This window comes from Cyprinodon tularosa, unplaced genomic scaffold (genome assembly GCF_016077235.1).
Source record: "Cyprinodon tularosa strain WSP-4 unplaced genomic scaffold, ASM1607723v1 ctg674, whole genome shotgun sequence".
NCBI lineage: Eukaryota > Metazoa > Chordata > Actinopteri > Cyprinodontiformes > Cyprinodontidae > Cyprinodon > Cyprinodon tularosa.
In genome coordinates, this window is record NW_024039423.1 from 711093 (window position 1) to 738119 (window position 27027).

The 27027-nt window shown below is 35.4% G+C and overlaps 1 protein-coding gene across 2 annotated transcripts in view; it reads left to right on the forward strand.

The window, feature by feature from the left end:
• Nucleotides 1-27027, forward strand: part of LOC119771469 (receptor-type tyrosine-protein phosphatase delta-like) — a 601694-nt gene that overhangs the window by 331634 nt on the left and 243033 nt on the right. For both annotated transcript variants that reach the window (XM_038267465.1, XM_038267464.1), the window contains exon 9: nt 20384-20421. The gene's annotated coding sequence lies outside the window, so the exon portion shown is untranslated. The remainder of the gene's footprint in view (nt 1-20383; nt 20422-27027) is intronic.

The window sequence follows — 27027 nt, forward strand, 5'->3', positions numbered from 1 at the left end:
TGGCCTTGCAAATACTCTGAAACACCAAAACAGGGGTGATGCAGGGTACTAATGTGAAACTAAAGCTGGTGGCTAACCCAGTGTGATACAACATATAATTGCAGCTCCCAGCTGAATGGGCCATAAGCCAACAGAGACCTACTGACCTTGGTGAAAGTTAAAATGGACCCCACGCTTTCACATGACCCAGTTTGCCACTGAGGGATTGGCTACAAATTTAAAGACCCTAAAAGGCTGTTGTTAAACACCAGTTGTCACAGGTAGGTAAAAGCTGCTCTTAGAAACAAATTATCATCTCCCATATATCCAAGGGAGAAAATTGTGAAGTCACACTGAAGTTAACTCATTGATGTTTTAATATGGCAGTATCTATATTACAAAATGGAGTTAGAGATGCTGCTTATGAGATACAGACCTCTGCTAACATGGCCAGTTCTAGGATGGAACAAGCTGCTGTAGGGTCCTGGTACAATGTGTTATTTGCAACTCTTTTACAGTCATTCAGGGAATCTTTTAGTGCTTGTGCTGCTGCCACACCATCATTTGGATGACAAATAACATAACATCTTTCAAAGAGCCAGATGCTTCCTACTTTGTTTCCGATCACTCTTCTTCCTTTCACACCGAGGCTTGCATGGAACATCTGTTCCCTCAACAGTAAAGCAACATGCAGAAAAGATGGCTGAAAATGCCAAGCTCATTAATTATCTTTTTGAAAGTTAAACACACAGTTCCATTGGGAAACAAGAGGTTAATTGTGACTGACACCGAGTTATTATGAAGTTAAATTAAAATCAACAGAAAAAAAAGATGTCTTTGTAGTAATCATAATATTAAGAAGATCATAATATTAGCTTGTAATGAAAACAGTTAACACTGTTGGATTTATTTTATAAAATATTAGAAGAGACAATAGGAAAAATGTCTTCAGTATTTGTACCTAGAAAACAAGTTATAAATATTAAGAAAGATATGCCTTTTTGTTAGATTTTCTATGCAGAAATACTTTGGTTTATGTCCGTAAATATAAAAAGGAGTTAACTTTCAAGATTCTGCTAAATCTGAGACATTTACTGTCAGTTGCCATTATTCCATGTGATAAGTAGGGTTATTTGATGAAGACATGGACTTACAGTAACCCTTATTTTAAAAAAATAATGGCTATGCAACCAAGAATTAGCATGTGTGTGTCATATCAATCAGGCGGTTTATTTGGTGCTGCTTTTATCTCTATGGAAAGATAGGAGCCACATTTCACAAACATTTCAGCAGAAGGAAACATCCGAGACTGGAGCTGTATGAAAGTCAGTCTGACATTTAAGAAATTAGTTGTGTTTGTATGAGAAGTGCGCTCAATTTGTCCATGAAAGCTGTCCACAGGCCATTGTCCTTGATAAGATGGAAGTTTATCGACCGGCACTACAGTTCTGGGCGTATCCACAGGTGTTTGAGGGTAGGGGAGGGGGGAGTAGTTATTTTGTGCACTTTGACCATAACATCCAGGAGAGGTTTTGAAAAGAGGGAGGCCGAATCCAAAATAACACTTATTGTTTTGAGAGCAGGCTGCACAGGAATTTTCCGTCAGCCTTGAGTCTTTTCTTGCTGGCTCTATGTGGTGAATCCAATATTCCAAATTTGTTGGGCTTTTCTGGCTTGAAGCGAGCATGCACATCCAAGATATTTTCCCATCTCACCTTTGAGTACAACCACCGCAGCCAGCTTACGTTCAATCGCACCCAGCATATGGCTCAGCTCCTGGTCTTGCTCATTAACAGCCTTTGTGAGGGCGTCAACCGCTGCCGGCAGCCTGATCAATGCCCAAATTGCTGCCAACATCCTCTGTAATTGTAGATACATCAGGTATCCTCCAAATCCAGACAGGAGAAATCTGAGTATCATAAATCAAAAAAGCCATACATCTTCGATATCCTCCACTGACAATATTGTAAAACACACCATCCTCCAAGCCTTCCATGAATCCATGGTGTATCCCATGAAGTATGGACTGGCAGGACAGGATAGGGCCCCTTTTCCCTCTGTTCCAGTTGAGAAAATTTGATCAATTGCATTGAGAGACCAGCTGACCAGATCCATTGTATGAATTCGGTTGATATGAAGAGAAGGCTCAGAAAAGACAAGACACAGCAAAGGAGGGACAGATCAGGGAGTTGCAGAGCAGCAGGAAAATGTAACTGCTGCTCTGTATTATGATTCAGTTTTGTGGTTGTTGTTACAAACTAATGTACATTTAGTTTTATCAGAGATTAAAATGAACAAAACATGGGTGTTTAACAAAAGGTTTACATGAGGGTTTATAACAATATTACAATTATATATCAAGTTATTAACTATACCACAATATTTAATTATGTGTTTTTCCCTTAATTAAATATGGTGTATTGATTTTATGTTTGAAAACCAAGGTTTATCTTGAAGAATTTGACAAGTGATTTGATTAGCTTTAAAAGAATTTTAGAGCATTGGGATGGGTTCAAATAAAATCTGAATGTAAATAAAAGAGGAAGATGAATAATTGATATTGTAAAATCATATTTAAAGAATTATTTTCTTAAATTGAAAAAAGAAATTGCTTCAACAATCAATTCTTAGTGTCATGTTTATTTTTGAAGAACCCTTAAAATGATCCAGAGAAACTTTACAAAGGGGGTGCTCCTAACTGATGGTTAGACATATATGTCCGAGGGCATTTAATAGATAGCAAAATAGTTTGGGGCTTATTAAGCTTCAAAGCTATACAGAAGTACCACTAATATCCAGTAATATCATTCATTTATATAAGAAAGACAGCGGCACATAATCTACCTACTATGAAGCTGAAAGTGCAAATCAATTTTCTCAGATTGTAGCTCTTCTTATCTTTCAGTTGTTTTTCCTACTTGCTCCATTTCATCTTAATTGATTGTGTGGTTAGCTGATTGTTTCTGTTTGATATCATACTTTTTTCTGAGTTTGCAAGCATAACCTTTTAGTTCTCTTGTCTCATTTTTTAATTTGCAAACTGTGCTGTGAAACATGCATTATTTGCATGGCAGTTTCATCCCTCGGTCACTGTAATTTAAACCTTTATTGAAATAAAGTTTTTCATAACTATGAATAACACTGGAAATGCTTTAGCATAGGTCCAAGAGCACTAGCATGCTATAGCTGCTAGGTAAAGCCTTGAACACATGCAAATCCGATTTTGCGTCCAATCTGACAGAAAATCATGTCAGATGAGACCCTGGTGTTTAGCGCTCATTGAAAGTCGGTGGGGATGTTCACATCCGGCACCATTTTCCGCAAGAGGGATTGCGTAGCTCTAAATAAGATAGACCCCAGGTCTATCCTGACAGGAAGAGAGACTCTGTTACACATCTGCTTTGAGGGAAAATAAAATATTAAATCTGTCAATTGCAAGAGAAAACAGTCAGGTTTGGAGTCTCACAGCACATATATAGCAGGCAGAACAGACTGTGCATAAAAATCCATGAAACATTTAAAAAATAATACTTTACCATAGGAGTTCTGGTGGACAGAATACGGATAAAGTAGTGATCATCTTTGAGCCTTGCAAAAACAAGGGGCAGTTGAAATCCCAGCTTATCCCTCTCCTCGAGAAAAAAAAAACTGATATAGTATGCTGGTGAAGATTCTCAGTTATCCAGGTCATGGTCATTTCCAAAAAAGTGAAAAACAGTCCCCTGAAATTTGTTTCTAAGTTTGAAGACGTTTCGCTTCCCATCCAGGAAGCTTTTTCTATTAAAAATGTCAGAAATAGCTTTGAGTTTGAGGCTTTATAGAGTGGATCAAAAAACAAAGCCTTGTTTTTGCTTAGAAAACATGCAAATTGAAGTGGACAAACGGGTCTGCCCGTGGAATGGGGGTTGTTTGGTTGCTTTGTTAGACTGCAATACTCAATACCTGTCTATGTCTCTGAAAGAGGGTCGTTAAAGGGTCCTCTTTAAGCCCCTTAAAAAAACAAAAAAAACAAGGGGCAGACAGTCCAGGTAAGAACAGCTTATCTCTCTCCTCTCGATAAAAAAAGGGGAAACAAAAACTTCTATAAACTTCACATTCTCTCTGAGAACAACCTCTCACTGCCTCAGTCAGCATATAAACTGTACTACAGCCTTTACTGCTGCCTTTTCCTTTTCTTTAAACTCATAAAGTGGGACTTTGGCTTAAATGGGCTGGTTCTTTTGTTTTTTATCTACTTTTATTTGTCAATTTGTAATCTTTTAACAATCTGTCCTAGTCAAACGTGGACAATGCTGTCAGTGTGTGTGGCACAGAGACAGAAGTAAAGACAAATTCTGCACATATCTGCCTACCCAGCACAGACAGAGCCTCTCTATATGCAATCAGTGTGACCTGGGCCTAAGTAGTTAGTATACATTTTGGGTTTTAATGCAGAGTAAAAACACACTAACCTTAATAAAAACAGCATAGGGCAAACTGTTTAGCTGAAAAAACTTCCCCTTGAAGTTCCAGACTCTATGCTTCCATTTTTAACTGTTCTGATGAGGAAGTCTCCAGTCTCCAAGACGATTTAAAGGTCAGAGGGTATCATTCAGCTTTGGTAGGATAATAAGAAGAGTTTGCTGCATTTTATTTATTTATTTTTTTTTCATAAAAACCACCTACATACAGTAGCAGCTGCTGTGCTTTGGCTCAATGACCGTTTCAGCTTCTTTGGAAAACAGACAATATTTAACTTTGAATCACAGCTTGAAAAATGTTGTCCTTAGCCAGCAGGATAGACAGTGTTTGGTCCAACATGGGCCACAGAATGAAGAGGCTCTAATTTTGCTAACAAGGCTTTTATATGGAGGACCCCCAGGAGGTCCTGGATCTTTTGAGGCTTCTCTCTTTGGATTATCTTAAAAAGAAGCATCAGCTACAGGCTTCTTCTCATGGCTGTGAGACACAACAAATATTTCTTTTTCATCTTTGACTTCTATTAATTATTTATTTTTATCTTTCTTAAGTTGCTTAAAGCAGTTTTAAAGAACTTTCAGTTTTGGTCAATTTTGGCTCCTCCACGTGGACTAAAGTTGCATAGTTTTGCCTGAAGAAAGACAGCATCTCCCATGAGGACCAGTGCATAGCCTGCTGTTGGATTGACTATATTTCTATTTCCAGTGGCTGTGTGAAAGAGGAATAGTGATGAGGTAATGTTTTCACGGGAAAATGTAGTTACATCGACTTTCATATTTATAATGAATTAGGAAAAGGGGAATCGCTGTATGCCGTAAAGTAGTCTGCACATTTGTAATTTTGTGTGGCAGGGTTACTGCCAGCCTCAGTAACATTGCTTGGTGCTGGTTAAGTGATACAGACCCCCTCAGGCCATGACAAGGTGTCATTTAACTAGTTGTAAGTCAACATATAATCACAATAGTTACGAAAATATTTCAAGAAGTTTGACTTAGCGTTGGTTCATTTGCACAGTATTTTGCCATTTATGAAAACTTCTACCTCTCTGAAATTCATGTGCAATCTTTAAAATCCTACAAGGTTTTTGTCTTTAAACTCAACCACTTATAGGCACTTTTAAAATACCTTTATTTTAGCTTTTTTATCATTGGTATTTTGTTATGTATTAACATAAGCACTGTGCTAAAAAGCACATAATTAAGTAGGTTTCTAATGCTTCTTATGGGGAATGTGCCCAAACTGGTATCAGATTGTTCATGAATAACAATATCAACTCTGGTAGAGTTCAGAATTGTCTTTTTAAACTCTGTTTTGAAAAAATCTTACTTTAAAAACGGTCCTGGATGGCTCTCCTTGGTGAAGATAGTTACACAATACATCCATGATAACTGCATCAGCATATAGAGAGGCAGTTTGCCAGGTAAAGTTATCTTAGAAGCAGTTCTTTCTTATCATCCAGATTCAGAATTAGAAGCATGTCAAAACTTGTTGTTGGTCTCACCACAAATAATTAGCTCCAGAATCTAAGAACGTCCTGCTGTGAATGACAAATAATAACACAAATGATAGAACAACAGCTTGTAATCTTAAAGAAAGAACAAAAATAAGACTGAATTAGTACTAGATTTCAGTCTGTAGAAAAAGGAGTGAAATCAAAGGGATTTTTTTTCATTATCTTTACATCTTAAAAATTGTCCTAAACAGATGGAACTTTGCAAGATATACTTGTTTCTAAACTAAAAAAAAAAAAAAGTAAATCTGCCATAACAAGTTTGTTATATTCAGATTTAATATAACACCTCATAAAAACTTGGTGACTAAATGGTGCAGATTACAGTCTCTTCCGATCAAGATTAAAAGCTCTCCTTGGTCCATGTAGGGAAGTGCCATCCGCTCCTGTAACTGTAATATACACTACAACTCCTAATTGATTTTCAAGGAAGCTTAGGCTCTAATTGCTGCTTAACTCAGGGAGATTCCTGATCCAAATGGCTTAACAGACTCTTTTTGGGGGATATTCCCTCATGAGAGAGCTGGAATGGCATATAACAAAACAGAAAAAGCATGAAGAAGTTGTCACATGGCTTTGGATTCCTTTCTAAAACTTTCTACTCTTAATAATTTTTTTGTTTATATATACAGTTAGGAGTTTTGTTGTATATTGTAGTTAGGAGTATTAGTCATGTTCAAATCCCTAGAACGGGTATCACTAACCATATAAAGTGAATTACAAAGTTATACGCATGAATCAGCTTTGATTAGTGCAATGGGAAGTATAATTTTAGCTTTTCGTTATTCAGTGCTAATTAAGCTAACACAGTTCATGTGGTAAGAAGCAACTATGTGACCAAGAAGCACTGAGGTTTTATGATCTGGCTTCAAACACTGTGGCTGAAAGAAATTAAGCCTTATGAAGTGATGTACTCATTCTCTTAGGGGATTTTTGTTTTGTGTTGTTTTGCCAAGGTCTTACGCTGTGTGTTTTGGAGAGGTATAGTATTAAAGTGTGATACTGGTAGAAAAAAATATTCTCAGTTATGCAGGTCATAGCTAAAACACTTTCAATAAGATTCTTAAACATTACATCTAAGAACATCAAAAATTATTTTTTTCATATTCTATGTAATCAATTTCCTTCGTCAATACATTAGATTATGGTGGAACATTTGTGGCAGAAATGTAAAAAGAACAGGTAGAAATTGTGTTTCAGAAATAAATAGGATTAAAAAAGCAGAGAAAGATTTCATCAGACAGGAAAAGAGGAACATATACTGAAATAAATGCATTAAAGAAATCCACTTGCGTTGGCCTACTTTCAACAATAAATACAGTATATCACTGGACACATCGTACTGACTGTGGTTGAACCAAATGTACCATATATATATATATATATATATATATATATATATATATATATATATATATATATATATATATATATATATATATACATATATACATTTGTTTTTCCTTTAAAATAAAAACACATTTTTAACCATTGTGTGCTTTCACATGGAGTCAGAAGCTGAACTATAACCAGTAATAACAGACCAGAATTGCTCTGTTGCTGCAGATGTTCACTAACTGTGTTTATCAAGGCCAGTGTAGCATCTGTAGCTGCTCTACCGCTACTATATTCAAACTGATTTGAGTCAAAATATTCACTCACAGTCACATAATGCATGATAACCCTCTCCATGCACTTGCATAGGATACTTGACAGTGGAATATGTCAAAAATAATTCAGCGCTATCACTTTGGACCTTTGATACATGAATTATATTTGTAACTTACTTTTATTTTTAAACATGGTGTTTACCGAAACTGAAATGATTTTGTATCTGCTTGTTTGCATAGTACTTATAAAAAATGTACATGCAAACCCATTTAATTACCCTCACATTTCAAGCAGGTATTAAGTCAAGACGGAAAATTAGAAAGTACTTTCTCTTGTGACAATTTATTTATAATATTCTTGGGGGGGGGTTCCAAAGCATTCCATGGTCAGCTAGGATTAAGTTCAATAAATATGAGGTGTCATTTGTGACATTCAGCTAATTCAAAACAAGTTGCACCCCTTAGTAAAACAGTATTGTACAGCGGCTCTTATACTTTTCACATCACATCGGTCCATGTTTGGTGTATTTCTCTAGCTATGTTACAAATGTTTGTTTGCAGCCAAGTAAATCGAAGAATTCGAGCCCATCTCTAAGAGCAGGACAATTTCTCATTTACCCCAGCTTGCATGCTAAATTCCTATGGTAATGATGCTAACCTGTCAGGAAGGGGAAATAATAATTTATTGTAGGACCTCTTTGTTTTACATAATTTTTTTTTTTTGAAGATTTTAAGTATTTAGATTTGTGTGTGTGTTGTAGTGCTTTTCTTCTCCGGGCATAATGTAGATACAGTTCAATTTGAAATTGATTTTCTAGTTAAAAGTGTGTGGAGAAAAAAAAAACACTTATTGAAAACATATCCAATAACGTCATTAGCGACATTTAAATACAAATGTACTACATTTTGCAAGTAAAAACACAAGAAAGGTGTATTTGTGGAGGGTTTTAAAATGTGCCTAAGTGTGTTAAACTGCGCCAAAGGCAAATCTCTTCACTATATCTCTACTAAAAAGTTTAAAATGTATTATGGTTTACCTCATCTGTATTAATCTTTGCAAATGTAATATCCACTGTTGTATCTAGGATTTTCAAAAGCTTAAACTCTTATTTATTATACTTGTAAAGATGTTTATATTGTTTAATGTGAAGCATGTCTGGTGAGGGGAAAATAATTCCTATTTTTCTGTGTTCCCTCCAAAACCTCTGTTAGATCTGGCCATGTTATTTGGAGCACACACTTCAGGGAACCCCTTGGGGCTTAGGAGGTTAAACAAGATGCTATTATTCTCAAAGTCCTTGGCTTGATACACACTCTCTTCCAACCCAGGGGGAGAAAACTACTTTTTTTCCCCCTTTAGAAGATGTAGGTTCTCTCTTTCAGAAAAAAAAAAACCCTGCAATACTGCACCTGACAACTGATCAAACTTTGATGCTAAGTCTTATCAAATGTATGAACATACAGAGGAAGCACAGTACATTTTAACATGCAGAAAAGCTTAATGACAGTATTTCAGTTTTAATATACTTACCATTTTATTTATCAATCAAGAAGTAGCAAGGATAGTTTTGTCATAGGGTCATTTAAACAACATCCTACTGCAACAATAATATGCCAAAACCATGCAAGGTTCCTTGCTGCTTGCTACACAATCATATTCAATAAAATAGAATAGTGTTAATCGCTAATTTATTTTAGTATCTCCATTTACTGAGATTACTAATAAAGATATAATAATTGTGCACACTGTCTTGTTTTGAAGAAGGATGATCTTTAATAACTACTAAAGGAAACATGACTATAAAGTTTGTAGTATCACTTTAAACAAATATTCATTTTCAAAAAATGGCTAAATATGAAAAACATATAATACCTGCTAAAAGGTTTTTATTTTCAAAAGGTACTTTTATCCTGACAAATGAGCTTCATTGGAAACCGTATTTTAATTTATTTAAATTCATTGTACACAGTTATGATTGAAAACAGGAGCTCTATATCCCTTAGCCACCACTAGAGGGCCTCCAGCCTAGGGAGGACCCAGCATTTGTTGTCCTTTAAGATTCTGGTTCTGATCCTAGTAATTGTCTTTTGCTGCCTTGCCTCAGATTTTGGTTTGTTGCAAAAATGATAATCTTGTAGACAAGAATATATAACGTTAATACATGTTTGACTTATGGATTATTTCAATCCCCACATTTATTCAGAAGGAGGAGAGAGAGAAATGTTTATGTTGCAACAGAAGTGTTTGCATACATTAACAATTTTGGGGAGGTTTACAGGTCCAATTAAACCAATCGGTATTTTAACATAAAAAAGCTTCTCTCTACTCTCAATTGAGAATGTAATCTGCCATTTAATGAAGAGGATAACTGTTCAAACAATGAAATGATTCTGATTTGATCATGTTGCACCACAGCCTAAAACATTATTTCAGTTGCATCCAGAGCATCAAGGATCAGGCAGTCCTTGATTTAATCTGTTAACCTCAAAGGTTTGTTGTTAAATCTCTGAGGCATTTGCCATATGTATGATCAGCTGCCACGTTGTGTGTTTTTTTTTGGCCCTTGCATCAAAATCTAGACCTCAAACGGCCGAGATCTGATGAGACAGGGAATATGATGGGAGTAATCTGATAAAGTGTGTGCAGTTTCATGAGGCTGCTCAGGTGGAAAATAAATTGGATTATGATTTAAGATCATCAGGATGTGAAGGAAAGAGGTTGCAGAGAAATATATGTGACAGTGCAGAGTCTGCTTCACCTCGAAACAAGGGTGATGATACATCTACATGTAATAAAAAGAGAGCATTATATATATATATATATATATATATATATGTATATATATATATATATATATATATATATATATATATATATATATATATATATATATATGTATATATGTGTGTGTGTGTGTGTGTGTATTTTTTAAATATGTTATCTGAATGAAGTTACAGTAATAAATCCCTTTTTGTGGAAGAAAGTTGTCAAATTGCAGTAAGTTTGCAGAAAACAGTTTTCAGTTTTCATTTGTATTTATGCTTTAAAAAGACATGAAAAACTGAGAACTCTTTGGTTTTGACTGTTAAAAAAAGAATGGTATTTTAATTTCTAAATTGTTTTCAAACCCTCAACACAACAGAATAACACAGTTGTTGTTTAACTGAAAATACAGCTTCAATCTTAATAATGCTCTTTTATAAAGATCTAGACGGCTAATATATTTGGCATTCTGTTCTACGGATTTGAACATTTTCCATTTCAGTTATTTTAAAGTGGTTTAAAGGATTAAGTACTCTGTTTATCTGACTACCTGAAGCCCTTCCACAGCTTTGATGTTTTATTCACTTCTCTACAAAGTCCAGTAGCTTTTTCTACATTATTAGTAATAACTTACCAAACCCTTCTTTAATATTTAAACAGATTTTCAGTACTTTTACCGACTAAACAGATTAAAGACTGTCTGACTGACTCTATAAAATCAGCTTTTCTGTTGTTGTTTTCCTTTTGGATGTGGTTTGTCAGAAGTGCAGGGTAATTATTGAAACATATGGGCGACTGGCCCTGCTCTTAACCCTCTCACTAATGATTCTGGCTCTTACAGAAGGGCATGGGAAGGACACTCAGGCCATTAAATAGTGTATTTGGACCAAAAGAGATCTATGACTTCACTTGCATTTGTTAGACAGACCACTGAAAGAACAGGGTGAAATTAATCTATAGAACAAGGAGAAGAAACCACAATCCTGCATGCTGCCATGTTGTCATATAACTCACTTCAACAAATTGATCCAGTTTTTCTCAAATAATAATTTTTTCTGGGTAATGATTTCTTAGAATTTAACCAAAACAAACAAACCCTGAATATATTTGTCTATCATTATCAAGTTAGGTTTTATAAGACCCAAAAATAATGTAGATGTTTATATGATGGATAAAGTTAATGTTTATTATGCAGAGGTACACATTTGTATTATAAATTAACAGATATTACTGATATTATATCTGTTAGATGGTATCCAAACTACCAAATTCACCTTAATGAGCTTCCTAACGCTTAACCTAACCTAAACCTAACCCTTGGCGTAAGAAGAGAACTTTTCCTCATGGAGATTAGTTGTCTGTCGTCCCACAAGTACCCATAAGTCCGCATAATGTAGCATATTGCTGGGAAATTTTCTCCACAGTGTAAAAAAAAACATGGCCACACACAAAAAACTTGGAAGCTGTGGCACTCTTCATTTTAATGGACCCAACAATTTCCATCCACAGTCCATGCAAAACAAGCATACATGCCCCAGGTATATCTAAGCGTGACCCAGGCTGCTCCAGCTTTTGTTCATGCGGTCTTCTGGCCACAGGCAAAAGTGCTGCTGCTACACAATAAACTAAAAGCTGTGGCAGACAGAAAGACATCCCAACACAATGGCTGAGGCCTGTCCAGAAGCAGCAATTGAAAGTAGCTTTACAAAATGCATTTTTAGACGCTGATGGGTTCACTGCAGTGCCTTATCATGAGTGCCAGTTATTTGGAGGACAAGTATACAAATAAATATTTAAATTTGACATGCATACTGTACCAAAGGAGGTGGTGCGGCTAATTGTTGACTGTGAACTGTTACTGCATCTGAAATGTGCCAACAGTCGTCTAAAACCATTTTAATTTGATGTGACAGAATAAACAGAGGGTTTCCAGGTGTGTGTATTTTTTTTTTTCATTTTCATCCACCAGAGCAGCAGTTGTTTTAATTTGTGCAAGGAGATTTAAAAAAAGAAATCAAGCAGAAACCAAGTTAAACATGTTACTCGAAGGTTCTTTAAATCAAATACTTTGCTAATCAAGCATCTTTCTTTCTTTCTTTGTTTTTTTCTTTCTTTCATTTGGCTTTTTGTATCCTTCCATTCTTATGTACTTTCTTTTTTCATGTATCCTCCCTTGTTACGGTTCATATTTTATTGCCCCATTCATCTGTCCTCCTTTGTTGTTGTCTATCCGTTCATCCTTCCTTTCTACCTATAGATGTTGCATATTAAAAAAACTGACTGTACAAATATATGGCATAAATTCAATTCGAGTTTTTGTGTTACATCAACATCCAGAACTAAGAACTCTGAAATGTTGAGTCTGAAAAAGTCAAAAAATCTTTTTTATATATACAAAAATCAGTAATTGTGTGTTTTCTTTTAACCATCACTGCACAATGAAAACAAGCAGACAGTTTGGTGCATGCTTATCCTGAGAACTTCATATACAGTATATACTTCATACTTTTTTTAACTGGAAATAGCCTGTAAATATGAATTAATATAGCCTGTCATCTGTCTCATCTTATACTAGCTCTGATCATAACTGTCTCCCCTATGACTGCATTGGAAATATCATGTAAAGCTAATGGAAAAATGGAATATCAAAATGGAAAGTGAATGTAGTACTGTATCCAGAGAATGTAGCGGAAAAAACTGTCTAAACTTAGAGCTCCCCTGTTTTAACAGTTACTGTGTGGTTGATAATATCTTACTTTAAGTTCAGGGACCACAGCCTAAAGCAGTAAAATCAGAGGAAAATTGAAAGCCTGCAAATCATGTCTAAAGGTCCTCATGAAACATATTTTCATTACGCACATTATACAAATCTCACTCTTCTATAGCTGAAAAGTTATTCTTACATTCCTCATTTGCTTATCTGTAGGAAAATCATTTTTAACCAGTCTCTTCTGTTCTTAAATTACTTTTGGACATTGAAGCCCAGATGGTCTCAGAGGCCAGTTGTCACATTTGACGGTGCGAGATGATCTATCGAGTATGAGTGCAAATCTTTGCCGCTTTCACATCAGAGCAACTGGAAAAACGGCACTCGGATTGATTTCTTCTCTCATCTGATGCATGTTAAAAAAAAATTCTGACAAAGACATATGGAGAAGAGAATTGTTCAACAGCAGGTGGCCTGTTCTCCAGTCTGAGATGTTTTCACTTGATTGTTCCGGACAACATGCACCTTCAGATAAATAACATATGCAGCGTTTGCAGGCAGGTGGGCGGACTGATTCAGCTCAAACAAAAACTCAGCAGGAGACAATGAATCGCTTCTGCAAAGCAAATGTACCAGGAGAATCTTGCTTCAGAGGACTAATGTTTACAGATCATTTTTAATATGATGTATTATCAGCTGAAAGATCTTTACATTTTTTTTGCAAAATTGGCAGATCCTGGATTCAAAGTTTTATTTCTGCTCCTCGATTTCGTCTCAGTCAGTATCTTCCTAGCTTAGCGAATCTTTGAGAAATGAGGAGGGGTGATGTTCAAAGTTGCTTACAGAGAAAGAGAGAGGGAGGAAGGGAGGGAAACTGTCTGGGCTTTGGCAGGTGGACTGATAGCCAGCCCTGTGGAATGGCAGCTGTTGAAGGGCTTTTTAAATTGCACCCAGGTTGATGGGTGGCTGTCAGCAGGGCAATGGACAGAATTCCGAAAAGGAGAGGTAGAAAAAAACTGAAATCGATGAGGTAAGAGTGGAGGAGAGGGTGAAGCTGGAGGACAGTGACCCTGACACAAGGGTTTATATATATGTCTATGTGTTTGTGAAAACACAAAAGCATAAAGCTTCAACATTGGGTAAGGAGTTGTAGGATTAAATGAGGAGAATTAATAAAGAAGTTACATTAGGTGATTAAGACTGTAGTTATCTAGCAAGGTCAAATGTCCTTACTTCGCTTGGCAGCTTTAGTGCTTACAGACTTTAGCTTCATTCAGATTCTGCAGTTGTTCAGTCACCCCATCACCCTACAATCATTCTGAAAAAGATGGCACCATTTTTTTCTTATCCAATCCAAATGCTTTAGATGAATTCCAACATCAGACAAACAAAACGACAGTAAATACCTAAAAGGTTCCACTTTTCCTAGATCAAGACATGGGTGAGCTTTGATTTGATTTAACACATCAATTGGTTCACTTTCAGGTTTAATTACTACCATACTTGGAGAAAAACTATATATATATATATATATATATATATATATATATATATATATATATATATATATATATATATATATATATATATATATATATGTATATATGTATATGTATATATGTATATATATATATGTATATATGTATATATATATATGTATATATGTATATATATATATGTATATATGTATATATATATATGTATATATGTATATATATATATATGTATATATGTATATATATATATATATATATATATATATATATATATATGTATATATGTATATGTATATATGTATATATATATATATATGTATATATGTATGTATATATGTATATATATATATGTATATATGTATATATATATATATATGTATATATATATATATATGTATATATGTATGTATATATGTATATATATATATGTATATATGTATATATGTATATATATGTATATATGTATATATATGTATGTATATATGTATATATATATGTATATATGTATATATATATATATGTATATATGTCTATATGTATATATATGTATATATATGTATATATGTATATATATGTATATATGTATATATATATATATATATATATATATATATATATATATATATATATATGTATATATGTATATATATATGTATATATGTATATATATATATATGTATATATATATATATGTATATATATATATGTATATATGTATATATGTATATACACTATATTGCCAAAAGTATTTGCTCACCTGCCTTGACTCACATATGAGCTTAAGTGACATCCCGTTCCTAATCCATAGGGTTCAATATGACGTCGGTCCACCCTTTGCAGCTAGAACAGCTTCAACTCTTCTGGGAAGGCTGTCCACAAGGTTTAGGAGTGTGTTTATGGGAATTTTTGACCATTCTTCCAGAAGCGCATTTGTGAGGTCGCACACTGATGTTGGACGAGAAGGCCTGGCTCTCAGTCTCCGCTCTAATTCATCCCAAAGGTGTTCTATCGGGTTGAGGTCAGGACTCTGTGCAGGCCAGTCAAGTTCATCCACACCAGACTCTGTCATCCATGTCTTTATGGACCTTGCTTTGTGCACTGGTGCACAGTCATGTTGGAAGAGGAAGGGGCCAGCTCCAAACTGTTCCCACAATGTTGGGAGCATGGAATTGTCCAAAATGTCTTGGTATGCTGAAGCATTCAGAGTTCCTTTCACTGGAACTAAGGGGCCAAGCCCAGCTCCTGAAAAACAACCCCACACCATAATCCCCCCTCCACCAAACTTTACACTTGGCACAATGCAGTCAGACAAGTACCGTTCTCCTGGCAACCGCCAAACCCAGACCCGTCCATCAGATTGCCAGATGGAGAAGCGCGATTCGTCACTCCAGAGAACGCGTCTCCACTGCTCTAGAGTCCAGTGGCGGCGTGCTTTACACCACCGCATCCGACGCTTTGCATTGCACTTGGTGATGTATGGCTTGGATGCAGCTGCTCGACCATGGAAACCCATTCCATGAAGCTCTCTGCGCACTGTTCTTGAGCTAATCTGAAGGCCACATGAAGTTTGGAGGTCTGTAGTGATTGACTCTGCAGAAAGTTGGCGACCTCTTCGCACTATGCGCTTCAGCATCCGCTGACCCCGCTCCGTCAGTTTACGTGGCCTACCACTTCGTGGCTGAGTTGCTGTCGTTCCCAAACACTTCCATTTTCTTATAATACAGCTGACAGTTGACTGTGGAATATTTAGGAGCGAGGAAATTTCACGACTGGATTTGTTGCACAGGTGGCATCCTATCACAGTTCCACGCTGGAATTCACTGAGCTCCTGAGAGCGACCCATTCTTTCACAAATGTTTGTAAAAACAGTCTGCATGCCTAGGTGCTTGAATTTATACACCTGTGGCCATGGAAGTGATTGGAACACCTGATTCCAATAATTTGGATGGGTGAGCAAATACTTTTGGCAATATAGTGTATGTATATATGTATATATTTGTATATATGTATATATATATATATATATGTATATATGTATATATGTATATATATATATATGTATATATATATATATGTATATATATATGTATGTATATATGTATATATGTATATATATATATATATGTATATATTCCCAGTAGATCTGAAGTTAAACTGCATTTTATGTTAGGGAGGAAAAAAAGAAAGGAAGAAATACTTTCCAGTAAATCTGAAGTTTAGGTGCATTATATTATATGGCAAAAACAAAAAAAACAACACTAACACCATAGCTGTCATGGAAAAGAGCTGTTTTGCTGCTTTGAACCTCTGACAACTCAGCGTAAGTCGCAGAATCACGAATTATGCTGCCAGAAAACACTGAAGCTTAAATGTTGGCCATGCGTCTGTGAATTTAGGTTCAAACACGCTTGTAGGAGAAGAGCAATCAAAGCACATCTTAAAAAACAAAAAAAAATACTTGAAGGTTGGAACAGAATTAGTAAAAATATGATGGGCTGGATGTTTCTTGGTGAAACAATCAATTTTGCATATAGGCATTGCAGATAAGCCATAATAAGGAAACAAATTGCACATGCAAATTTTTATAAGCGAAAGCTGTTTAGCACCACTTATTTGGAATCAGAGCATGTATGGTGAGTACAAAGTTTAGAGGTTACAAAATGGCCAGTTTGCTATAACCTTCAGAGCTCTAATAAGTTAATCTGATAGTCTAACTCACATGATATGTGATCTTAATCTCTTTTTTTTAATACTATATTCTTACAAATTCCCACTGGCTGAGAACTGAGGTGTAAATTGTGATTTAAATCAGACAGTATAGGGAAACTGCTTTTTGTAATTTAGAGCGCAGGGAAACGCAGTTGGTGCTGTGTAATGCGACGCTTTCAGCCTGACTGCCTAATACTGCCTTGCTGTGGTTGTGCTGTGCAACAGATGGCGTTCTGAGAAGGTCATCACGTCTGTTTCAACAGTTGCTACACATGCTGGCAACATTATTAGGGGCTATTTGGGGCATAATGTAGAATCTGTCAAGGTGTTGTCAGACGGCAGCTGAATAAATATAGCCCTTGTTAGGCATCTTCTTGACTTGGTCAACATCCCCTTTGAGAGTTTATAATTTGCTCATAGTAAGAAAAAATGATGTTTACATTATTTCAAAGCTTTCTAATTTCCCATTGTTAAGATCTCAATTCGTGTTGATTCTTGGAATAATCTGCCACCTTGGGACACCATTAAAGGAAGGAAAACATTCCTACTCTTATTCCTTTTTGTTGTTGTTTTTTTTTTTGTTCATAAAAAGGTTTCTATGATTAAATTCTCTTTGATGTGTGAACATGCTAGCCGTTTGATTGTAGTTTTGAAAAGAAGAAATTTAAAATCCTCACACAAACTGTTTCCTTAGTTCCAAATAAAATAGAAAACAGAAAAAAAAAAAAAAAAAAAAAAAAAAAACTAGCCAGTAATTTCTTTTATTTCAAAGCCCCAAATCTGGAAAAAGGAAATAATTCAAGCTGTTATCTGTCTTTTAATTTCAAAATGAAATAGGAAAATAAAAGATATAAAACAACTGATTCAGCTCCTTACCTCGTCAGAGTCACATGTGCATCCACACCACCATGGGCGTGGTACAATACTAAAACATATTCATACAATCGCATCCCTGGACACTTGCAAAAAAACCTTCCTCCTTATTAATGTTATAACAACCAAAGATATACATGACAAGGACTCCAAGCTAACTTTAAACAGTACTGCTCTGAACCAGGACATAAAACATGAGCCTTGAACCAGTCCATCAGTTCTTTACAGCTTTTATTTCAGTATAATGAATTTGTGTTTTGCAATGAAATCAGCAAACAAAACAGAAGGGGAGGGGGGAGCTGAGTCTAAATTTGATTCTTAATTTCTATTTTGGAATTGTAAACTGATAACGGGTCACTTTCTTTGTTGTTAACCATCTGGCATCCTTAAAGAAAACAACAAAAATGGGCTTATCTTTTTTTTCTACTTATTTTTTTTCTACTTGTTTTTTTTTTTGCTGTTGTTGTTTGTTTTGGAAATCAGGAGACGGTTCATATTCCGATTTTGGATTGCTCAAAACAAAACCAAAGTGCAATGGCCAGCACGTACACATACCTATTTTGCTCAAATCCAAGCACTCTACATTCCAGCTTACAAAAAGCAGATTGTTTGTCCTGTTTTAATACGGAAAAAAAAAACAAAAACAAAAAAACACCTAACCTCAAAAGGCCCTGGAAAAAAACTAATGGCTAAATCTAAGGTTGGTTATTCATCTTAAATTTGCAAAAGGTGGCAGGACCTCGCTTTTATTGCATGCTGATTGCTGTGGTGTAACTATTAATCATTTTCTGCATTCCCCATGGGTCAAAAACCCCTCTTTAACAGAGGAATGGATCTGACACCACAGGGCTGGCAATTATCTGAATCCAAATCCTCTGTGGAGTTTTACTCCCTTATTTCTTATCTTTCCAAATTATTTTTGCATTGACTGTAAAGTAGAGATGTGACTAATACTGGAAATAATCCAAATCAGTATTATTAATATTTTTATGTTGCTTTGTTATTATTATATCTATGTTTCATTGTTATGAAATTATTATTATTATTATTATTATTATTATTATTATTTTGACTCCGGTTAAGCTGTGAATTTTTGTTTATGTAACATCCTAACCAAGTATTTGGGGGCTTAATCTTAATGCTTTGGGAAGGATTTTCTTCAGTACAGACAGAGAATAAAAATAGGAAGATAGGTCCTAAATCCAGATGACAAGGGCTGATCAACTAAACTGCGGGGCAATTAAGGAATAAAGATTTGAATACAGTAGTGACAAAGTCATGCTATTGGAAAGTTTTTGTTTTTTTTTATCTTTGCAGGGAAAGGAGAGATAGTGATTTGATGCGGATAACATTTTGCAGGAGTTCTGATCTGATGGACCACAATATCAGTCAAACATTGTTCTTGTGTCATTTTAATGTCCCTGTTATACAGTATTTTGTGTTGGTCTGTTTTCTAAAATCCCCCCCAAAATAACTTAAAATTTGTGTTGCAACACAAGAAATTGGAAAATGTAAGGTAAAATATGAAGGATTTTTTTTCAAACAATCCACATTCCCCAGCTATTTAGATATTAAACCAAAGCCTTTTAGTCTCAGTAACTGTATAAAATAGCGTGCGTATAAACTAGAAATAAATCCCCCCCTTTAGCATTATGACATCAACTGTTCAACCACTCAGCCCATATACTCTGCAGTCATATTCCTCTGCCAGAATCAATTCTATCAATAACAACCACTGGCAAGCTTGAATTATTTGTTGCGGTCTGGAAAGAAATATGGCAATGTAGAGCATTGATATATTCTTTGCTATTTTTCTTTTATTGTCATTTTTGGATTTTCTGAATCTATGAGTGATTAGGTGCATCATGCAAATGACCATGATGATGTTTTCTTTTTAATTGGTCTTTATTCGTTTTAAGCAACTTTTAAATACCAACTTAACAAAAATTTTGTTCTTTCTATGTTTTAACTTTCTAATTCAAGTAGTGAAATGGTGAAACACTGGATTTGTCTAAAGAAAACAAAAAAAATAACAAGGCTGTAAGTGTCAGACACAAATGTAATCAGTGGGTAATACATGTTTGCCCTTTTACACTATAAGAAGCAGGATCTGCAGTGAAACAGTGCGAGGCAGCATATCATTACTTTTGGATTCAATTCCTTCTGAGGCTTTCAAGGAAATGGCATTAGACTTTTTTCTTATTTAAACCAGCTCTTACATGAGTCTAAATACACTTTAATCAACTCTGTTTTGTTTTTTTTCTTCTCATGTTACAGCTGTTGATCTGCTTGGAAGATTGCTTGAGTGGTGAAAGGTAAGAAATTACTAAGTGAAGCAAATATGTATTCCCTAATCTGATAACTGTGTAAACACCGGTAGCATTAAGTGACGTAAAGTTCAAATGAGACAGTAAGGGCCTTGAATCATGTTGTAAATGCTGTTTAATTAAAAAGGGCTCTGAGACCAGGAGGCACTGCTTTATGAATCACTTTTTTTTGGCCTAGGCAATACAAACTAGCGCTTAACTATGTCTGGCAGAGACAAATAGCATTGCCTACATTGTTCTTCATGCTGTAGTGAATGCGGACAGATTGGATTGTCAGAAGTCTAAGTGGGCACGTAAGCAGAAAGGCTGTATTAGAACGTGTATCTTTGTGTGCGTGTGTGAGGTGTGTTTGTAAAATAATTGTTGACACTAATAAGTTCAATGCAAGCATCTATTATTTTTGTACACATTGAAGGACCACTGTACTCTGAATAATGCGTCACTCAATAGATTGTGTTATACTGCAAATCTATTATTACACATCTGATAGGACACTGAATCCTCAGCTTACATCAGAGTGACTGCTTCACAACAACCATATAGACGCGTTCTTTTTAAAAGCAATGCATTTTTTTTATAATAACTAAACTTAATCTCATGTTACGCTAGGCAGAAGTAGTGATTCATTCACTTTTGCACCACTACTGAAAGAAAATTGAGATGGTCAAGCATTTGGACCCATTTTTTGTTTAATTTTGTTAACCTATGGGTTTTGAAATTAATTATTAAAACTTAATTATTAAGACTTATGACAGCTAATTGATTACTTTGCAAACACTTTAAAATAAAATAAATGGCAACAATTGTAACTTCTGCAGTTTGCTTTTTCAATATGTGTACCATAAGAGCACAACTAAATATCATATGTCCCTTTTACAATATCAATTGAATACTAATGTGTTGTAATATATTGTGCAATGATGCGTTCATATACAATATTATACAATATGTATGATTTAGCAACACAGTGCCATTACAGTACTCTCTGTTATTGGAATAAGGAATCTCGTTTTAGTTGTAAATTTGATCTATAGTTATTCTCTTATATAAATTTAGATTTTTATTTTAAATTTTCAGCCAAAACTGTATTGTAATATATCATACAAATGACACATTATCGCCGTTTATACTACATCATTGCAATTTATATTCGGAAATATTGTGATACGATTGCATATCTGCATGGCCCATGTCCGTATAGATATACATGGAACATTAAGTAGACCAGGTCTCGTCAGGCAAGCAGCAGTTAATAAGCAGCCAAAACATAGGAAAGCCTCCTGTGATTTGTAATCATTTTTTATAGAGTCATATTTCTTTTATGTTGCCTACATACAACACAATCCATGTTTATTTACAGCACATGTAAAGATGCAAAACAAACCTCACAATTGATCCCTGGAGATCTCTTTTGCAAACCACATCATCCTACTCTCTGTGTCTGAGAAGGTAAACCAGGCTCCTGCACTCCTTTTCTTACTTCCCGTTTTTCATCTTGACATAAGTTGATCAGCAGAGATCAGGACTGCATGTTCGTCAAGATTTTGATTTTTGCAGGGTGATGACTAAAAATCATACTCAGACCAAAGAGAAAAACATGGAGTCGCTGTTACTGGAGCAGCCATTCAAAATGCCAATGTAAAACGCCAGCCGAATGGCAGCCAACCTCCAGTCACCGGAGTGACCCCCTCCTTCTCCTGGGTGTGCATATTTTTTTACTCCACCTTCACCCTTTCACTGAATTACAGGGTCTGACCAGAAGAAGGTGCTTCTCTTTAGATCTTAATGTCCACAAATCATGAACGAAGGAATATTTTAGTAAAAAGAATGGTGTTTAAAAAAGGAATCTTAGGGGACCAGCCAAGGGCCCATCAAGGAAAGTTGGGAAATTTTGAACGGCTACTACTGTAATTGGTTGAAATTATTAAAAAAGTCCTTTACACATATTATAAAAGAATTGCTAGGTATTTCGACAGTTGCAAAACATCAGATTTTGTTAAAAACACAAGCAAATAAAAAATGATAACAAAAAACAAACAAAATATTTCTAACTATATTTTTGAAGTTGACCTTTTTTCAGATTTTGATTTGCAGCTTTTTTTTTTATCAAATAATATAATAATAAATAGTATTTAATTGATTACTTCAATCAAATACCTAATTCTAAATGAAATACCGGCAGAAGCTTTAATTTAATAGAATATTAAACTCAATGAGAACACGTATGGTTGAATATTTTATTTTGAAGTGTGCCTTCCCTCTTTTCCAAACATACAAAAAATATTTAAGCTGATTCCCTAGCGATTAAGTTCATCATAACGATAAATCAAATGTCTCCAGTGTTTTTGCGATAGACTTAAAGAAATTATATCACAGCTTCGGCATTTTTAGCATTTGACATGAGATTCTAGATTATTTATTAGCACTTCGGATGCTTACAGTGTGACGTTTGTTAGCTTGCTGAGACCAGTAAGCTGCACCACATCACAGAGTTAGCAATGGACTCCAAACTAAACACCCACCGCTTTTTAAGCTGGCTTCTTTATTTTATTTTTCCACTCTCTGTCTTTGAAGTTATTATCTTTACAATCCAGCTCCGGGTTTCAATGGATGACTCACAGACTTCACCACATCCAGCTGTGAGATGTTCCACCATCCTACACCCTTATTGGTTGAATGTGTTCTCCACCTGGAGCAAACATCAGTTAAATCTCTGTCATTTGCTTTTATCAAAGCTTCTTATAAGACAGTGGTTTTGGAAAACAAGATGTTTTTCCTCAGTGAAGACATTCTGTTGGAGAATCATCAGTTGATGTGCTGGAGAGTCAGAAGACTGCTTGAGGCTATAAAGATGCCAAGTTAAATCGGCTTTCTCTGGTTGATTAACATAGCTGTTCATGTTACTCTAGAAGATGTAATTGTTTTTCCTAAATTTGTTATGCACAGTGTTGTTGCCATATAATACAACCATTTTTGCTAGAACAAAATATTTCTACAGCTTCTTATAAACTAAAGATTTACATTTGTGTAAGAAAATTGAGAAAAAGATCAGTTTTAAAAACTTACAATGGGCTTGTTTTGTGTGTATGTGTGTTTGTCCTGTTTTGCCAATATAGCTCTGGGAATAGATGTCCCTCAGCTAGCTTTGCTTTCAGAGGAAGACCAATATGACTGTTGCCATGAGGTTCTGCTTGATACTAGTATATTAAACTTAATTGAAAATTATTTATGAAATAAAATCATGTACAGTCTAGAAGGAAAGCAAGATGAAAAAGAAATAGGATACAAACTAAGAGAGAGATGGAGACAGGAAAGGGGGTATTAAAAGAGAGAAAATGAAACAACGGCAATGATAGACAACACAGAAGATATTCAATAACTCTTGAAGTCTGTTTCCATACCTGTATGAGATGATACAACTTCATCGGCTTTCTTATTACCATAAGCTTTCTTACATTGGTAAAGGGTTGTTGAGGTAGTAACAGCTGTTGTCTTTTCTGTTGTGTCCTGTTTCAGCTGATCATGGTTGGGGAACAGTTTGTAGCAGTGGGGCATAATTAGTGATAGACCTTGGACATGTCATACATGGTTTGTCAGCCTCACCCTTTTACTCTGGTATCCCCTCTCTGCCCATTGCTCCTACCCATGTCACAGTCTTGGTTCTGTTATGTTTTCTTTTGAGTATTCTGTTTTACTTTGTTCCATGTTTTCTAGGTTTAGTGGTTTAATTTGTATTTTCTTGTGTTTTCTGGTTATTTTCAGTTTTTAGGTTTTTATTTGTTGTTCTCCTTTTTCCCTAGCTCCTTTCCTGTTCTGCTCTGTTCACACCTGCTCCCAATCTGCTCGTTAGTCCTCTTTTTGTTTCAGTCTCCCATAAATACACTCTCTGTTCAGTTCCTCAGTGCTGGTTCCTCGTCTAACTTCATCCAACTCCGTCTCTCTGTGTCCTCCTCCTTATGATTGTTTTTCGCAAGATGTCTCCATGGTTTCTGGTTTCTTTGACTTTGTTTTCATGTTAGATTTTTGGATTTCCTGCCTCTGTGTTCAGTCAACCTTTCATCCTGACAACCCATCCCTTTGTGCCTCAGTTGTACATCCCTATTTAGCATTTTTAAAGAAATTAAGTATCTTAAAATTAAATGTTATGACTCTAAACACACACACACACACACACACACACACATATATATATATATATATATATATTATCATTGCTAGCAAAATGTGAGAGTGTCACAGTTTGACATCTGCATAATCAGATTTGATTTTAATTTACAGTATATGCAGAATAACATTTGAAAAAAAAAAGTCATCATCTACAAATGATCTGTTATATTTCTTTGGATTTTTTTGTGGGGTTATTTTATTGATAAGTACACATCTGCTTTTTAATGAGTAACATGAGAAACCCCCAACTCCTTTATAGAACGCTATATAGAGTTAGGACATTTTATATCACTGTCTGAATGTCTAATGGATGGAAATGTAGTGGACTTAAAATTTCCTACAATACATCTTACTAGTGTACATCGATGGCCACTAGACAAGCAGATATATCCCAGAAAGCTTAGCAATAGCTCCTCCCAAATATTGTGGGATTTGTTTTAGGGTGAAAGAGAACAAACATGGTGCAGGCACAGACAGAGGAGCCAGAGTTACGTGACCAATGGGGAGCGAGAAGTAATGATCATCTGAATGGTCAATTTTACTAAGTGCACCATAAAGGGTCGATATGATGATCGAGGGGTTAAGGGTTAGGACGGACGTTTGGACACAGCCAATTGATACCTGCTTGCCAACCTAGTTTTAGTACAATTATCCTCTTAAATATGATTTTGGCACCCCCTTATTAACTTTCTTTGCAAGTTTTTATGAACATAAAAAAAAAAAGCATCTACATTTTCCTTTCTTGTAAGTAAGGGGGGAAGTGTAGTACCCTTCTTTCAGCCAGTTAGCTGCTAATGTGCAGTAGTAAGGAAACTGCAGTGGTGCACTATGCTGGAGAAAACATGGATGGTATAACTGTAACATTTTCAAAACTATTAAGGTGTTTGAATTATTAATTACCTTTGTATACCTTAAAACTGGGAATAACTCCATACCTATAAGCTGAAGTCAAATAGATTTTAATAATATATGATTGTATAGACAAAAATTCCAATCGGGAAATAAACAGGGAAACAAAGTATTTTTTTCATAGGTTATGGTTAAGTTAAACACCTTGGAAGAAAATTGGGCTTCAGATAATGGAACATTTTTTTTAAAAAAATGCATACATAGTTTCTGTATTGTTAATGGTTTGTTTCTGCAAGGAGGGTTTGAAAAGGGTTTTCTCCAGCTATAGGTAAACATGTGAGGGCAGATGAAAGCTGCTTTGAGGATGGAGCCCACGACTGGGAGGAACAGCTCTTCCTCCACCACCTTTCTCTTTCTGATCTCCATTTCCCCTCCCGTCTTCATCCCCATCTTTTTTCTATCCTCTCCTATTCCACTGTCACTCTACCTCGCTATCTCCTCTTGCCTGCCTCTCCCCTCTCTCTGTTGTTTGCCTATCCAATTTTCCCTGCACATCCAGCCCACTCGTTCTAGCTCAGCCGCTGCTGTCTCCATGCCTGTTCTCATCTCAAACTGCTCTGCTCCCTGTACTTACATTTATATATATTTATTCATTAACTCTCAGTCCTTGTTCCCTTGCATCAGTGAAGCGCTGTTGATTAGAAATGTATTAAAGTTAGGGATTATACGGTTATGAAGCAAGGTCTGAGGCTAGCTTATTATTTATACTTGTAAAATATTTAGTACTACAATTTGTACTTCATGCTTTGTATAGTTTGTGCAGGGTTGTTGCTTTAAATCTATGCTTGCTTAAATATGTAAATTTATACATGTTAAACACAGGGTTCAGGTGCGAGCCCAGAGCCATTTCAAGGAAAAATCCCCTTCAGTTACAGCACATGGCACACACAATCTTTGTGCCTCTATGACTCCATCACAAAGGATTAACGTTATGAAGTTAGAAAGGCAAAAAACTGGTAAAGACTAAACTAAAAAACTTCAAAGTGAGAGATATTTACAATTCTGCTTCTAGTAGGAACAAGAGAAGAAAAAGGAAGGTCATGTTGCTGCTGCTTTAGCAGACTTTCATTTTGTTGTTGCATTCTTAGCAAAATGGGGGCTGTTTCACGTTGTCCAATGTACTGTGAGTTGCAAAAGTAAGCACTCCTAAAAGTGCTTACTAAAAGTGTTTTACCTGGACTGAGGTGGTGGATGAGTCATGCTTAAAAGTTTGAGAAAATTGAAAATGTGCTTTTAAAGCTTTTAAGCTTACCTTTCCATACTGAAGAAAATGGTTTACTGGCCTAAATGATCTGTTGTTCCATCTTATGCCTCCATATCTACTTAGTGACCTTCATTTCGTTTCTTCTTTTGTTCTTTTGGCTTTTTTTAACAGTTGCTTTTGTTGTAACTGACCCTATTCTACCATAAAGGAACTGCTGGCACGAGTTTCATACCAATAATATTTTTACATTAATTGCACATTGCATGCAGCACAGACATCACAACATGACGGTTGCATCAGTTAAAGATTTTATT